This window comes from Sus scrofa, chromosome 11 (assembly GCF_054392235.1).
Source record: "Sus scrofa isolate SSC_HxYL_T2T_F1_AM1 chromosome 11, Sscrofa_HxYL_maternal_Yorkshire_Landrace_v2.0, whole genome shotgun sequence".
Classification (NCBI taxonomy): domain Eukaryota; kingdom Metazoa; phylum Chordata; class Mammalia; order Artiodactyla; family Suidae; genus Sus; species Sus scrofa.
Genome location: NC_139393.1, coordinates 67,049,221 through 67,065,424, shown reverse-complemented (window position 1 = coordinate 67,065,424; position 16,204 = coordinate 67,049,221). Strand labels below are relative to the sequence as shown.

Sequence of the window (16,204 nt, the reverse complement as noted above, 5' to 3'; positions counted from 1 at the left end):
TAACGAGCAATGTGATGGGTTTAAAACCAAAATTAGAGAAATGGAAGAAAGAGTAAAACTATTGGAAAAACACAGTAGGGAATGTAAATAGAGTGTGAAAACTGCTGCGGAACAGATTGCTGTTATAATTAGAGACAGCATTTCACTCTCCTTTAAATACGAGTCCCTGGAAATTGCTCTTGAGTGGAAGAGGGGGAGGCACAGCTGTTTCAGTGTGCAGCTGGTGGGAATCACAAAGACCATAGTCAGTTAGATGTAAACTAACTAGCTAAATAAACCAGCTAACTAAGTAACAGGAACACCTGGCTTGAATTTCAAATATTAATATACGTTACCACAAAAATAAAATACAGTAAGCCCACCTGAGAGTTTAGATGGAGAATAAGAAAATGCCCACCTGGTACAAAATATATTGCATGCATACTATTATTTCTTCAAGTGTTCAGTATATAAAAAAGTGAAAAGCCTAAAGTTGTAAAAAGAATCAGATCTTTGACGATTCTAAGATTAATATGGTTAGTTGTAGATTTCACACTAAATTGTGTCCTTTCTTTTATATAAATCTGGAGAAGTACCAAATACTTGGTAATTAATCAAGATTCTTCTCCTGCACAGTCAAAAGAACACTAAATAGATGTCCAGAAAGGACACTTCACACATCTGATGACTGATTCACCAGACATTTGTGTGTTCTTTGGAGAATCACATAGCCTCAAACCATCTCTTATTTTGTCCTGCTTAAAAAAAAAAAAAGTTATGAGAGAGAAAAAATAAAGAGCACATACTCTTTTGACTCGGAGTTGACCCAAAGCTCAGAAGTAGTAGGATCAAACATTTTGTTCTCTCATCTTTTAATGCTATCAAAATATATCAATTAACATATGTATCACATATTGATATACACAACATTTTATTTTTTGGTCTTTTTTTTTTTTTTTTTTTGCTTTTGCTTTTAAGGGCTGCACCTACAGCATATGGAAGTTCCCAGGCTGGGGCTGAATTGGAGCTGCAACTGCTGGCCTACGCCATAGCCACAGCAACATGAGGATCTGAGCTATGTCTGCGACCTACAGCACAGCTCATGGCATCACCAGATCCCTGAACCACTGAGTGAGGCCAGGGATGGAACCCATATCCTCACAGATACTAGTCAGATTAATTTCCAATGTGCCAAAACAGGAACACCACATTTTCTGGTTTTTTCCACAGCATAAGGATAGCTCTCACTAGTACATTAGCTGAACAGTTGTATAAGCAGACCTATCCTCTAAATTTTCTTAAAGAGGCTGTTATGATCTTTGCCAAAAAGGAATTATCCTGTGAGAGGATTGCTGGAAGACGACATAAGTGAGTCTGTGAACTCGACTATAAGAATTCATAGGTTGTATGTGTCTGACCTTCTCCCCGTTACATTCAGTGCAACCCAGGAAGCCTGGTGGTACTTGCAACACAGACCTCTTTCATTTTTCTAGCCTTTGCTTCATTCCTGAAGAGAAGAAAGGGAAGAAAAGAGGGGCAAACTCTCTGATGGGCATCCAAATACTCCACTAGCATTTCCTGTGTGTATATGACTTCCTCTCTGATTGCTGTTTCAGAGAATATTTATATTTAGCATCATGATGAAAGCAGCAAAACCTGTTCTTGTATTTCAGGGACATTTTTGGTCCTATTTTATACTATGTTTTACAGGATTTGGTTTAATCAGCAGTCCTGGATAAATTTACTGCAGAGAAGTAAGAGATGCAGTAATCCTAATCTCACACCCCTTTCACTTTGGTATAAGACAAATATTTGCTATATCTAAATTTCACATTTTAATTTTTTAATTTTATTTTTTTAGTCTTTTTAGGGCCACACTATGGCATATGGATGTTCCCAGGCTAGGGGCTGAATTGGAGCTGTGTTTGTCTACACCACAGCCACAGCGACTCTGGATAATAGCTGCATCTGCGACCTACACCGCACTCGTGGCAATGCCAGACCTTAACCCACTGAGTGAGGCCCAGGACTGAACCCATGTCCTCATGGATACTAGTCAGGTTTGTTACCATTGAGCCACAATGGGAACTCTTAAATTTCACATTTTAAACGTCACTCATTTGTAAATGTTTCTTGACTACCTCCTCCAACCAATAAAATGATTTCGCTTTTATTCTGAAGAATATGGGGCACAAAAAGTAAGACCAAGTTTCTGGGGGAAAAAAAAAAAAAGTGGAATATAGTGTGAAAACCCTAGGTCAGCAAACAAGGTGAGTCAAACAATTTTTGAGAACAAAAAGCTGTGCTTAAACTTCGTAAGCCCTTCTACTTATCTATCAGAACAGAATTTTAGCTCAATTGCTTGGTTGAAGTTCTCTGAATCCCAGGTGATGTGATATTTTCCTCTTTAGTAATCTCCCATAATGCTTCATATTAATTGATCACTTTATAATCATTCATCTAACAGCTTTATTTCCCATTAGAAAGACTTCTGGATGAAGAGGCGGATAAAAATATCTACCTACAGAAATCTGAATAGGACCTGGGATACACTAAATACTAATTAGGTATTTACTGACTTAATAATTATTCATTCATTTACTCATTAACTTCATAGATATCTACTGAGCACCCGCCTTTGTGGAACTTACATTCTGCAAGAAAAGATCAGACAATAAACACATTTAAGTAATCATGCATTGTGTTAGAAAGAGAAGCACTATAGGAAAAGGGGAAAAAAAGGACAGGTTAAGAAGGACTCGGGGTGATAGCACAGGCACTAGGATAAAATAGGCCTCATAAAGAGAATGTGATTAGAATAAATCTGCAGGAGATGAATCAGGCTTCTATCCCAATTCTGAATGGAGAACTACTCCAGGCAGAGAAAAAAGCAGGAAAACATCTAGCATGTTCAAGGAACAGATATAATCTTTGTTGAAATATTATCAAGAATCCACATGTGTTTTTACTTTGTCTTCCCTTCATAAGAGTCTCTCTATTTTTATTTTTCCAGGATGACTTATAGATTATCTATGAATTACTTTCACAGTTATGATGATGGGAATCCAAATGCTGTCTTTGACACAACAGATCAGTTTTCCAACAAAGACACTCATTCCTTCCACCTGAAACAACCGTGGAGAAAACAGAGTTGAGGTATAATAGAGCTTCAAAATCAACTTTATTAAATTGAATTTCTCTGGAATTGAGGAGACATCTCACTTTTTCTATAGCCCTCAGGTAAATACTTCCAAAGAGGTATTTTAATAACAATTTAAGCACACAAGGACAGCTGTTCAGGTGGTCTCAGAGAGGATGAAAAATTGCATATGTCATCTGCCAGAGCAGATACAAAATTACCTTGGCCTACAGAAACTTTTTATTTGCCTAGGAGGTATTTATTTTCCCACTTAAGGTGTTGGAAAAACAATGGCCTAAACTTCCTATGGCAGAAAATATATCAATGAAAACTCACCATCACTTTAATCTTTTAATATACACTCTGCTGCTACTGGCCTAAAGTTCTTAGAATATCAGTGAAAACTCAGTATCACTTCAATCTTTTACTATATTCTCCAGTACTGTATTTCTGTGTTATTAATTGCATTTTTCAAGGATTTGATCATTTTCTTAATATGCATTTCTCTAACATTTCATACAATGTTTTCAATCAGAAGGACACATAGTTTACATAGATCAAATTATTTTCTTTCTGAGGGATGTTTAATTTGTATTTTGCTTGCTATCTTTCTAAGTACTTTCTTTTGAGGAAATGTCAATATAATCAACCGATGGACCTTTGTCACTGTACTGAAAAATAATTAATCAAAATATGATTTCATTACTACATCTAACATTGAATATCTACATGATTTACCTTGAGAAACGTATGGTAATTGATGCAACATAGGAAAAAGAATAAATACACCAATATAATCATTTCTGTTAATTATTAAAATCCTTTTCAGTGCAAATTCTTATGTATTATTCTCTACATGTAAATCAAATTTTCATTTTACGTAAAAGCAGTAACTCATATAGTGACTTTTGAATTAAGAAGGAGGACAAAATGCCTCATACTCATTAGGGTGGCAACTATCAAAATAACAAATTTTGGCAAGGATGTAGAGAAACTGGAACGCTTGTGCACAGTTGGTGGGAATAAAAAGTTGTACAGCCATTACAGAAAACAGTGTGATAGTTCTTCCAAGAATTAAAAATAGAAATACCATAATATCCAGCAACTTCACTTCCAGGTATATAACTAACATAATTGAAAGCAGGGTCTCAAAGAGGTACTTGTAAACCCATGTTCACAACAGCATTATTCACAGTAGTTTAAATGTAGAAGCAATCCTAGTGTCCATCATTAAATGAATGGATGAGCAAAATGTATATATACTAAACGTATACATATATTTATACACACACATATACATGTACGTACACATAATACAAATATTATTCAATTGCAAAAAGGAAGGGAATTCCAACAAATGCTACAATATGAATGAAACTTGAAGACATTGTGTGAAATGAATTAAGCCAACAGAAAGAAAAATTCAGCATGATTCCACTTACATGAGGTATATAAGGAAGTCAAAATAACAGATACAGAAAGTAGAGTGGGGGTTGCCAGGACCAAGAGGAAAAGGAAAATGGAGAATTACTGTCTAATGTATATAGAGTTCCAGTTTTTCAGGATGAAAATATTTCTGGAGATGGATGGTAGTGATGGTAGCAAACGTGACTAACGCATTCAGTATCACTCGAAGTTCCTGTCACGGCACAGTGGAACCGAATCTAGTAGGAAGCACGAGGTTTCAGGTTTGATCCCTGGCCTCCCTCAGTGGGTTAAGGATCCAGCATTGCTATTAGCTGTAGTATAGATTGCCAAAGTGGCTCGATCTGACGTTGCTGTGGCTGTGGCGTAGGTCAGCAGCTGTAGGTCCAGTTAGACTCCTAGCCTGGGACCCTCCATGTGCTGTGGGTGTGGCCTTAAAAAAAAAGCAAAAAAAAAAAATATATATATATATATATCACTATCACTAATACATTTAAAAATGTCTATGATGGTAAATTTTATATGTATTTTACCACAATAAAAACAATTGGAAGGAATGAATCCGTATAAGGGATTTAACACACTTTTAAGATGTAAATTAGATTGAATTATAAATGCATTGAACAAAGTTTACCATCTCAATGTTGGAACATGACAAGCAATATGTAAATACTGTAATATATTTTGATAGACTTTAAGCTGGTGAGAACCAAGCCTTTGCCATTCCCAGTACATCCTTACTTTTGAACAGTTCTTTCTGTTCTCCTCATACACTAACCTGGGATTGAAACATCATTCGTCACTTATTTTAATTTGAATTCTTGTTCAGCATTTTAAATCCAGAGCAAGTGGAACACATCTAACACTGGATTATTTAGAATTTACAGTGGAAATGTTGGGGAGTACAGTGCCAAAGTAATAGTAGTGACCTTTTTAGATCCCAATTACTCTGAGATCTGACCTTAGTTCTTATATATTTTCCAAGCTTGCCTTAATGTTCTTCCCACTGACTTTTATAAACTAAATGATAATTTCCAATAGATTCCATTTTTTAAATAATGGCAAGTCAGACTGGGTTTCTAAGAACTTGCTTTATTCTTTAACCTTTATGTATGTATGTCATAAACACGTACACACCTACTTATATAATCACACAACTATACAAGTATTCCCTTATTGTAGAGACAACTATGAAATTATTCTCTTCTTCAACTATTTCACTGATTTCATCAGATGCTAAATACCTGATTTTGGTTATTAATACTAACAACTTTAATCACAAGATGGATTACATACATTTCTAATTTTGGTAATTAAATAATTCTGTTAAATATTGGTGCTTCTAATACATACATTTAGTTTCTACCTCACATTATTAAATGTATAAGTGCTCCACATTTTCAGCCTAAGCAGCATATATTTTGAAATAGCTTTGAAAAGTAATGCTTTTCAAGTTTATTCCCATAAAAGTCAAAATATGAGGCTTGTGTATTTTGTGCACAGATACAATTTTATTGTAAAGCTGAGTGGAAAGCACAGAGAGTTTCAATATAACTGCTATCCCTACATATTACCAGAATAACACTTTTGTTAAAATTGATACATTAGCACTGACACATCTTTATCACCCAAAGTCCATTGTTTACATTAGGATTTACTCTTGGTGTTGCAATGTTCTATGATTTTTAACAAATGTATTTGACATATATCCACTGTTATAGGATCATATAAGATAGTTTTCCTTCCCTAAAAATACGCTATTACTCTACCTATTCATTCCTTCCTCCACACAAAGCTGTGGTAACCACTACTTATTTCACTCTCTATAGTTTTACCTTTTCCAGAACATCATATTGTCAGAATCACATATGTAGGCTTTTGTGATTGTCTTCTTTTATTTAGTCATATACATTTAAATCTCCTCCTTGGAGTTCCTGTCGTGGCTCAGCGGTTAACGAATCCGACTAGGAACCATGAGGTTGCGGGTTCGATCCCTGGCCTTGCTCAGTGGGTTAAGGATCCGGTGATGCCATGAGCTGTGGTATAGGCTGCAGACAAGGCTCGGATCTGGTGTTACTGTGGCTCTGGTGTAGGCTGGCAGCTATAGCTCCGATTAGACCCCCTAGCCTGGGAACCTCCATATCCGTGGGTGCGGCCCTAGAAAAGGTAAAAAGACAAATAAATAAATAAATAAATCTCCTCAAAATCTTTTTATGGCTTGCTAGCTCATTTCTTTTTACCACTAAATAATAGTACACTTTACAGATAAAGCACAGTTGATTTATTTATTCATCTACTGAAGGACATCTTAGTTTCTTCCAAGTGTTTGCAATTATGAATAAAACATACGTGTCCAGATTTTTTAAAAAATTATTTTTATTAGAGTATATATGATTTACAGTATTGTGTTAATTTCTCTTGTACAGTGTTGTGACGTCACATACACAGACACACATGAACATGTATATGCATTTTTTTACTCTTACTATCTTCCATCATGTATTATCCCAAGAGCTTAGATATATTTCCCTGTGTTGTTCAGATGGACCTCATTGCTCATCCATTCTAAGTGTAATAGTTTGCATCTACCAACCCCAAAATCCCCATCCATCCCACTTCCTCTGCACTTCCCCTTGGTAACCACAAGTCATTTCTCTAAGTCCCTGAGTCTGCTTCTGTTTTGTAGATAGGTTCATTTGTGCAGGTTTTTATATGGACTTACGTTTTCAACTCATTTGGATAATATCCAGGAGGAGGATTGCTGGGTTGCATGGTAAGGCTATGAGAGATGCTGCTGCTCCGCATCTTCACAAGCATTTGGTGGTGTCAGCATTTTGGATTTTAGCCATTCTCACACTGCTGTGTATTTTAAATTATGTTGTTTTTCACATGCCTTGCTGTTATGTTCCTGTTATTTTGGCTTGTTCTTCATAAAAAGATGCCCTATATATAGTATCTAATCATAAAAATACATGACAAAAAAGCCCATTTCTATGAATACATCAATATATCACAGTGATTTGCCAAAGAAGTTTCCCAGTGATTATTCCCGTTTGATGTTCTTAATATTCTTATTGCTTATTTCTCTGAAGACAGCAATAATTGTTTTTCCCCCCTTTATATTGTTTTCAGTTAAATAACCATATTTATTGAAAATACTTTCTTAATTGTTCTTTGGTGGGTCAGATTTAGTTTTTTTCTTTACAAGTTAAAATTTTCTTTTTTTAGCATACATCGATGTCTTTACTGTGGCAGACCCCATAGGCTACTTTTCTGTTATTCCCTCTTTACTGAATGGATTCCTATTTTTCTCAGGGCCAAAAATAACCAACCTCAGCAAAGGATCTCAGCAAGTCACAACAATCTGTTTCCATCTTGCCTCTGATTAGAGCACTGAACTTTATGCTATTCATTTCTATTCAAAGAGGTAAGATTTAATCCATAATGCCTTATGGAAAATATTTTATTTCTTGATAAAAATAGAAATAGGTGGAGAGAAATCCCTTTGGCTGTCTTCTTTTTTAATGGGTCTATGAAGGTATAATCACTGGGGTTAATGGCAGCTACCTTGTGACTCTGAAGAAAGAAATAATACATTGTAAACGAAGATAGAAAGATGAAAAGAGCTTGTTTTTTTCTTTCTTTCTTTTCTTTCTAGAGCCACACTGGCAGCATATGGAGGTTCCCAGGCTAGGGGTCAAATTGGAGCTCTAGCCACTGGCCTATGCCACAGCCACAGCAATGCCAGATGCAAGCAACATCTACGACCTACACCACAGCTCATGGCAACACGGTATTCTTAACCCACTGAGTGAGGCCAGGGATCAAACCTGCGTCCTCATGGTTACTAGTCAGATTCGTTTCTGCTGAGCCACAATGGGAACTCCGAGCTTGGTTTCTTTGTGATATTTTTGACTATGGAACCACTCACAGTATCATCTATTTCCAGACTCTTTTGTTAAGATAATTATCTTAATATTGAAGATAACTTGATTTGGTATTCAGTTACCTTGTAGCCAAATGGATTCTAACCAAAACTATTACATAAATGTAACACTTAGTGTGAACAGTTATGGCCACATCTTTCAAACATTAGCAACATTTTTTATATCACCAAAATGTAGGCTGGCTTTATTTCACTGCAGTTTAATACTAAAGACTAATGTACAAGGAAGGCATTGCTTAATTACACATTTTGTCTCCTCTTAAACTTTATCAGAAATTTGAAGCAAATTTTTGTTTATACTTTGGAATTTTGTGTCTTTACCATATTTTTAAACTATTTTGAACAAAAAGAAAGAAGATACTCATTGCATTGCAAAAGTCATCTGTCAAACTGTAGCCCCCAAATCTAGAAAATGTGAACACAAATGTTCATAACATTTCTGGATATAATTTCAAGTATCTTTTTTTTTCTTCTCTATCTTATAATAGTTATTTTATTTTGGTCTTAGAGTAGAACAAAATGGGTTACACACTCTCTCCTTCTTGATGACAAGTAATGTTTTCACTTCAAAATATCTCTCACACTAGACAGACATTTTATTAATAACACTTCTTGAGACAGATTTGTGATCAGACTAGATGGATTCATCTTGACAAATACTAATTTTCTTCCATTTGCACTTGGGATAAAATCCAAAGTCATTAACATTGGGGACAATGCTGCTATCCCTCCAGCTACATCTTTATAAATCTCCCCACTAAAAGTCTCATAGTTGCTGAAATTTCCAAAAATGTTTCAAAAAACAGACCCCAACGGCTTTCCAAACACAGCACCTGGAATTGTCTTCTCCCAGAGGAAATCACTTCTCACCATTTACTTTCACTGCAAATACTACCAAATCAGAGAGGCCTTTCCTGCTCACCATGCTGAAGTTTCTGCTTTTCATATCCTCAACACAAGGTGATTTTAATTGATTATTTCTTATCACTTTTCTCATCCTGAATACATATTTTAATTTATATTTCTACTCACTATTGCCAACTCTTTTCTCCCTCCACCAATTCAAAGTATGATCCTGAAAGTATCTTTTAAATTTTACCTTTATCTCGCATAAGGTCTGACAGAAAATGGTTTTGAAAATATTTTTATTATAAAAATAAAATAATAATGATTCATAGTAATGGTAAATAAGTGAAAATGATTTTTTGAGACCCTTCCCTTCTTTATTCACTTTTAGTAACTTAAGCTTTAAAAAGCAAATTCACCTTTTCACTTCTCTCTCAAAACTACACCTTCTCTAAATTCCTTTGCTTTTCTCTTATTATCTGCTAAGGCATTTAGTGTTATGACGAGTATTTTCTTCCATCTGTGGCCTTGACATTGAAACTTTTATCCTCCAAAAGGCTTATTTTATGTTTTTCACACATGAAAAAATACAATCTCTTCCTTAGAAGTGTTCTGGTATCAGATATTAAATTAATATTTTTCTATCAGATCAGATAACCAATGTCCTTCTGATAACATTTATCCAGAGATAGAGAAATTTTATTTTTGCTCATTCTATTGAATTATGATTGAATTATTTTTGTAACATTCAAAGTTTATGTATCTTATACTTTAGCATTATCATATTTATATTCTAAATAAATATTTTATAGTACTGATTGATTTTTCCTGGAAAAATGTATTCATTTCTCTTTAATAGCCATTAAATTAAAAAACAAAATCAATCTATCAGTTTCTATTTTTCTGAAAGTTTGTAGGTATTATTGAGCATAATTAAATTCGGGAAACAGGGCAAACACAAAAATAATACTATAAAAACTCCAAGTCATTCTTTATCGCCTAGAAAAGAATACAGTGAACATTTTTTCATATTCATATATTTTCTCCTCTGTATAAATTTATCATATACATGGATACACAAAATCATTACACTGTATATTACCAGTTTTATCTTTTCTTTTTCATTTTTAAAATCTTTAACTGAATAGAATTTTGGCTGGAAGATTCTGTAGTCATCTAATCCCTTAATAAGAGACATCATTATTGTTCTTCATAGATCTTTCCCCTCTTTTATTCTGTTACAGCTGCTTTTATGTTCTCTGGTGATTTGTTGGTCTATGTACTCAATTCCATATTGCCTTCTTTCTCAAACTATTTCAAGTTTGTCTTCTGATTCCATCTGGTCAATCTAATCAAACTGACCATTTACCATCTGCTTGATCTACTCATGCTCTGTTTAATACAAGTGAAAAAAGACAAAGACCAGCACTAGGGATCCTAAACCTCGCACCTCAGCTACCATTCAGGTTGTACTAGACAGCCCAAATGGCATATTCTAGAAGCACTTTCTTTCATTGGCCTCAAGTTTGCTTTAAATTTCGAGGTAATGATCTTTCTCTGTAAAGCTCAATTCTTCATCCTTGCATTTATCACTGTTGTTTAAATTTGCACAGTTTCAACAACCCATAGAGCTGTATTACCTAACCTCTCTAATCATCGAGTCAAATGAGGAAAGACTACAGATGCTTACTGATATAATTTGGGGGAATATTAAATGAAGTAATCAAATAATATCCTTTGCACTGTGCCTGGTAAATATTAACAATTATTTTTATTAAATTATCATAAGCACCAAACCTTTCAGAAATAATTTCTCTTATTAAATTATTATTAGTGGCATTGGAAAAATCCTTCATTATCAAAATATTATTAAAGCATTAATATTAGAAATTATAAGGAACTGTTTATAAACCACCTTCTAGTCACTTAAAATTAAACTTATAAATAAAATATTATATTTATTACAAATTAAAGCCAAGAGTCAAAGAAGTTACAAGATGGAAAGGATTTAAGTTTTTTCACATTTTCATTAACAAGTGAAGCTAGAAAGAGTGTGATTTTTCCAAGGATCTCCCATTAAAGCCTCATTAAAAACAATTAACATTAAAGGAAATTTAGACGGGGTACATGTTAAAATAAATTTCCATGTTTAACCATTTATTATAAGATTATCAGAAACTACAGAATATCACATTCCCTTATTCAATTATCATTTCCAATATTATTTTAGTGTGCATTTTAAAACTGTGATTTCAACTCAGAATTCAACATCATTGACATAAATTTATTCATACAAAAAAGAGTGCCTTGTATATGCTATCATTTTGCTAAGTATTTTATAAATGATAGTAAAGTTAAGCTTCATATAACCCCAACAAATAAGCACTCCTATTTGTCCCACCTCAGAGGAGGGAATTAACAAGATAAATTCTCTCTTTTAGATAAACACTAGTCCCATCTTCTTGTATGCTTAATTTGTTCATGTCTTACAGTTTTGTAATGAGACTGAATGTATCTGACTGATCAAGCTCTCTACTTCCAAATTACAGTGACATAAAATCAGGTACATGAGTTAAAACCTATCATTTAATTTCCTATCATTGACTATGCCAGTCTTCCAAAATGACCAAGTGAATGGATATATGCAAGAAGTTTATCAGATGATTCTTTGCCAAGTTCCACATCACTTTTAGATACTACATCACTTTTATTATCAGGTGACATAATAAAAGAAACCCCATGTACATTTAATAATTACACAAATAAATTTAAGAATTAGTAAGCTACAGTGAATTAAAGACTTGTTTTGTGTGATACTCTGATTTACTGATATGATAACAGGTATGACGGTGCCTGCAAACATATTATAATCCTTTCATCCAATTTCCTGCTAAACTTTTGAGTATTTAAACCTGTTTGCCTAGTGACACAGTTGTGGTATATGACTCACATATGTTCCTCAATCAAATCTCCTTATATTGTTTAGTATCTTTTTCTATTGATTTCCTTTACCAGAAAGTGTTTGCTCAGCTTTTGAAATATGCAAGAGATTAAGGTTGCTGATTCACTGATTACCACTTTATTGCAGGATTTATGAAACATGTACATCCTTGTTATATACACCCCAAATCATAGCTTCTGTGAAATAATTAAGCTTTGGATTTGCAATTCAGAGAAAGAAATGCAAGCTTTCTGTAAGAATAAATTTACCTATTTCATGCTTTCATGGAAAGTAATGTCTTAATTCTATTTAATTTGCAAGATCAACTCTAGATCCAACATTTTTATTATAGAAAGTTGGGATTCATATGCTTATATTTTAAGGCTTTTATCTCACTACTAATTTTATCTCTTATCTAGACTGATAATGTAGGAGCAATAGGAGTAGGTACAAAAATAGTTTTCAGTAAAATTTTTGGAAACAGGTATACTGGAAAAGCACTGTTAACATCTAGAAACACATGTCACATTAGAGTAAATGCAGAACTAGATACTCAGGCAGGGATGAAAGCAGCCAGAGACCATTTCCTTCCTGCGAAGAGCTTGCCATTTTCTCTATTGAATTTAGATCAATTAGATCTCTTTGTGTCTTCAGCTCTATGATAAAATCTGATTTTCTAAATTATCCAGGTTATCATTTTAGAATAGAACAATGATTTTTACAAATTATGTACTAATACAAACACCTGCAAACTTCAAGGCCTTCTGCTAGATGTTGAAACGACAAATATAAAGACGTATTTCTTGTTCTTGTTTAGAGGCTAAACACATATTTGTATTCACTTTAAGGACAATGGTAGAGATGCCTTACATATATAACAAATATATAGCAAGTGAGAGGGAATCCGGTTATACATAGAGTAAGAAGAAATAGCTTTTCAGTGAAGTGATGAGCAAGCTGAGGGATTTACAGGATTTTTAGAGTTCCTCACTGGTACTGGTGCTGGTAAAGAAGGCTTTCCATGTTATGGGAATACCGTGGCATTTGTCTAGTCACTCATTGATGGATAACTTATTTCTAATTTTTGGTAGTAACAAATAAGCTCTTATGATTATTTATGTACAATTCATTATAAAAACAAATGTTTTTATTTCTCTTGGGTACATATGAAGAAGTACATCTGCTGAATTATATAGACCACGTATGTTTAACTTTATAAGAAATGGTTGAACTATGGTCCAAAATGCTTTTATCATTTTATGCTCCCACTATTAGGTATGAGAGTTCCAGTTGCTCCATATAATTTTCAAATCTTGACATGGTCAGTCTTTTTTGCTTTTTGTCTTCCTAATGGGTATGCATTTCTCTAATGATTAATGATATTAGGTATGTTTTCACATGTTTATTTTGTATTATTACTTATATGCATATATTCTTTGATGAAACATCTGTTTGGATAGTTTGCCTATTTTTAGTTGAGTTATTTGAATCTTTATTTTTGTATATTCTGGATGCAAGCATTTTATTATATAAATTATTTGCAAATATTTTCACACAATCCATATCTTATATTTGTTATCTTAGCAGCATATTTCAAAGAGCAGAAGTTTTTAGTTTTGATGAAGCAAATTTATCATGCATTTTCTTTTTTAGATTGTGATTTTGTGTGGCATCTAGAAAACTGTTGCCTAACCTGAGTTCATAAAGATTTTATCCCAGATTTTCTTCTACAATTTCTAAAATTTCACATTTTACATTTGTGTCTATAATTCATTTTGGTTTAACACTTTAATACGATGTGAAGTATGGGAATAACATTCTTTAAAAAATATATGCAAATATCCAATTTTTCCAACACATTTTATGAAAAGGCTATACTTTCTACCCTGAATTGCCTTTTCCTCTTTGTCAAAAATAAGTTATCCATGTAGGTCAGGGTATTTTTCCCAAGTTTCCATTCTGTTCAACTGATTCATTTGTCTATCTTTAACTAGAACTTAAAATCAACTTTGTTAGCCCTCCAACTTGTTCTTACTTTTTAAGACTGTTTTGGCTCCTTTGCATTTCCATACAAATTTTAAAAACAGCTTATCAATTTCTGAAAAATAATTGCTGATATAAAGAAAAGGACTGTATTCCATGTATAAATAAATTTGAGAAGGATTAGCATTTTAACAATATTGACTCCGTGTGTGTTTCTGTAGTGCAGCGGTTATCGGACTCTAACAATATGGATTCTTCAGAGTCATTGACTTTAGATGCCTTCCATTTATTTAGAGCTCCTTGAATTTCTCTCACCAATATTTTGTGGTTTTCACACCTTTTGTCAAATTATCCTTAACTATTAAGTATTTTTGTATTTTGCTGCTATGATAAATACTATTTTTTTTCATTTTGCAATTGTTTATTGATAGTGTATAAAATTTGGATTTTTGTATATTACTCATGTTGCAATCTTGCTAAATTCATTTATTAGTTCTAGGATTTCTTTTTTATAAATGTCATTATATTTTCTATATACATGACCATTCCATGTATAAATAAAAACAACTGTAATTTATTTCTTTACATTCTAGATGCCTTTTATATCTCTTTTAATTTTTTTTTAATTTGGTGAATTATATTTATTGCTTCTCAAATATTAAACTAAACTTGCAATGGTGGGATAAGCCACACTAGATCATGCAGTATTTAGATAGAAATATAGGTAGACAGATGTAGATAGGTAAGTAGATAGATTAAATAAGCTAACAAATTGTTTAGAATTTTTGCATCTAGATTCATGGGAGATAGTGTTCTGTACTGTTCCTTTCTGCAGTGTGTCCATCTTTTTTGATATTAGGGTAATGCTATCCTAATAAAATGAGGTGAGAATTAGTCACTCTGTTTCAAGTTTTCGAAGAGTTTTTTTTTTTTTTAGATTTAGTATTATATTTCCTTAAATATTTTGTTCATTCTACTGGTAAAGCCATTGGGATAAGGAGTATTCTTTATGTTAAGTGTTTTAATAAGGCACTGATTTCTTTAGTATCCTCTTTCATTCCTGATATATAATAACTTTTGTCTCTTTATTTTTTTCCTCTGATTTATCTGGTTAGAGGTTTGTCAATTTCATTGATTTTTCTCAAGGAACTAGCTCTTGACTTCATTTATTTCTCTATTTTCTTATTATTTTTTCTTTCTTTTTTTATGTCAGGTGTTCAGGCCTGGTTCCTAAGTTCCTGGGTCCAAGACACAAGAGAGAGGACCTAGTGTAGTTCTCTATTTTCTTCTTCTTTTTTTTTTTTTTTAAAAAAAAACCTAGCTTATTTATTTGTTTATTTATTTACTTATTTTGGCCATGCCCACAGAATGCAGAAGTTCCCAGGGCAGGGACAGAACCTGCGCCACAGCAGTGACAATGCTGAATCCCACTGAGCCACCAGCAAATACCTCTATTTTCTTGTTTATTTATTTCTACTCAGATCTTTATTCTTTCCCTTCTTCTCCTCTGAAATTTACATTTCCTCCTTTTCTAATTTCTAGTTTCTTACAGACATTATTGAGAAATAAGATGTTTCTGCTTTTCTAATATAAGCATTTAGCACTATAAATTATCTTCTAAATATTTCTTCAGCAGCATCCAATATAATTTTAAATATTGTGTTTTCATTTTTACTCAGTCAAATACTTTTTAATTTATTTTTATTTATTTGCTGAACTATGGGTTATTTAGAAGTGCATTATTTGACTGCCTGGTATTTTGTGCTTTTTATGGAGATTTATAATTGCTTTATAACTTAATTCCATCACAAACAGAGAAGACACTGTTAAGCTAACTTATATTTGTTTTATGGCCCAGATTAAGTTCTATCTCAATGAATATCCCATGCACACCTGAAACATATGTGAATTTTATTTTGTGAAGTACAGAGTTCTATACATATCA

The 16,204-nt window shown here is 33.1% G+C and overlaps 1 protein-coding gene and 1 long non-coding RNA gene across 4 annotated transcripts in view; one reads left to right on the top strand and one right to left on the bottom strand.

Annotated features, from left to right (window-relative positions):
- The window catches only part of LOC146398665 (uncharacterized), a 382,578-nt gene that overhangs the window by 173,926 nt on the left and 192,448 nt on the right, over positions 1–16,204 (bottom strand). The window lies entirely within an intron of this gene.
- LOC110255772 (uncharacterized) overlaps positions 1–16,204 on the top strand; it is a 33,581-nt gene that overhangs the window by 4,092 nt on the left and 13,285 nt on the right. For 2 of the 3 annotated variants that reach the window (XR_002336582.2, XR_014820105.1), the window contains exons 2-4: positions 2,463–2,546; positions 2,993–3,219; positions 7,859–7,970. This is a non-coding gene — a long non-coding RNA (uncharacterized LOC110255772). The remainder of the gene's footprint in view (positions 1–2,462; positions 2,547–2,992; positions 3,220–7,858; positions 7,971–16,204) is intronic. The other variant, XR_014820106.1, reaches the window with a different exon arrangement.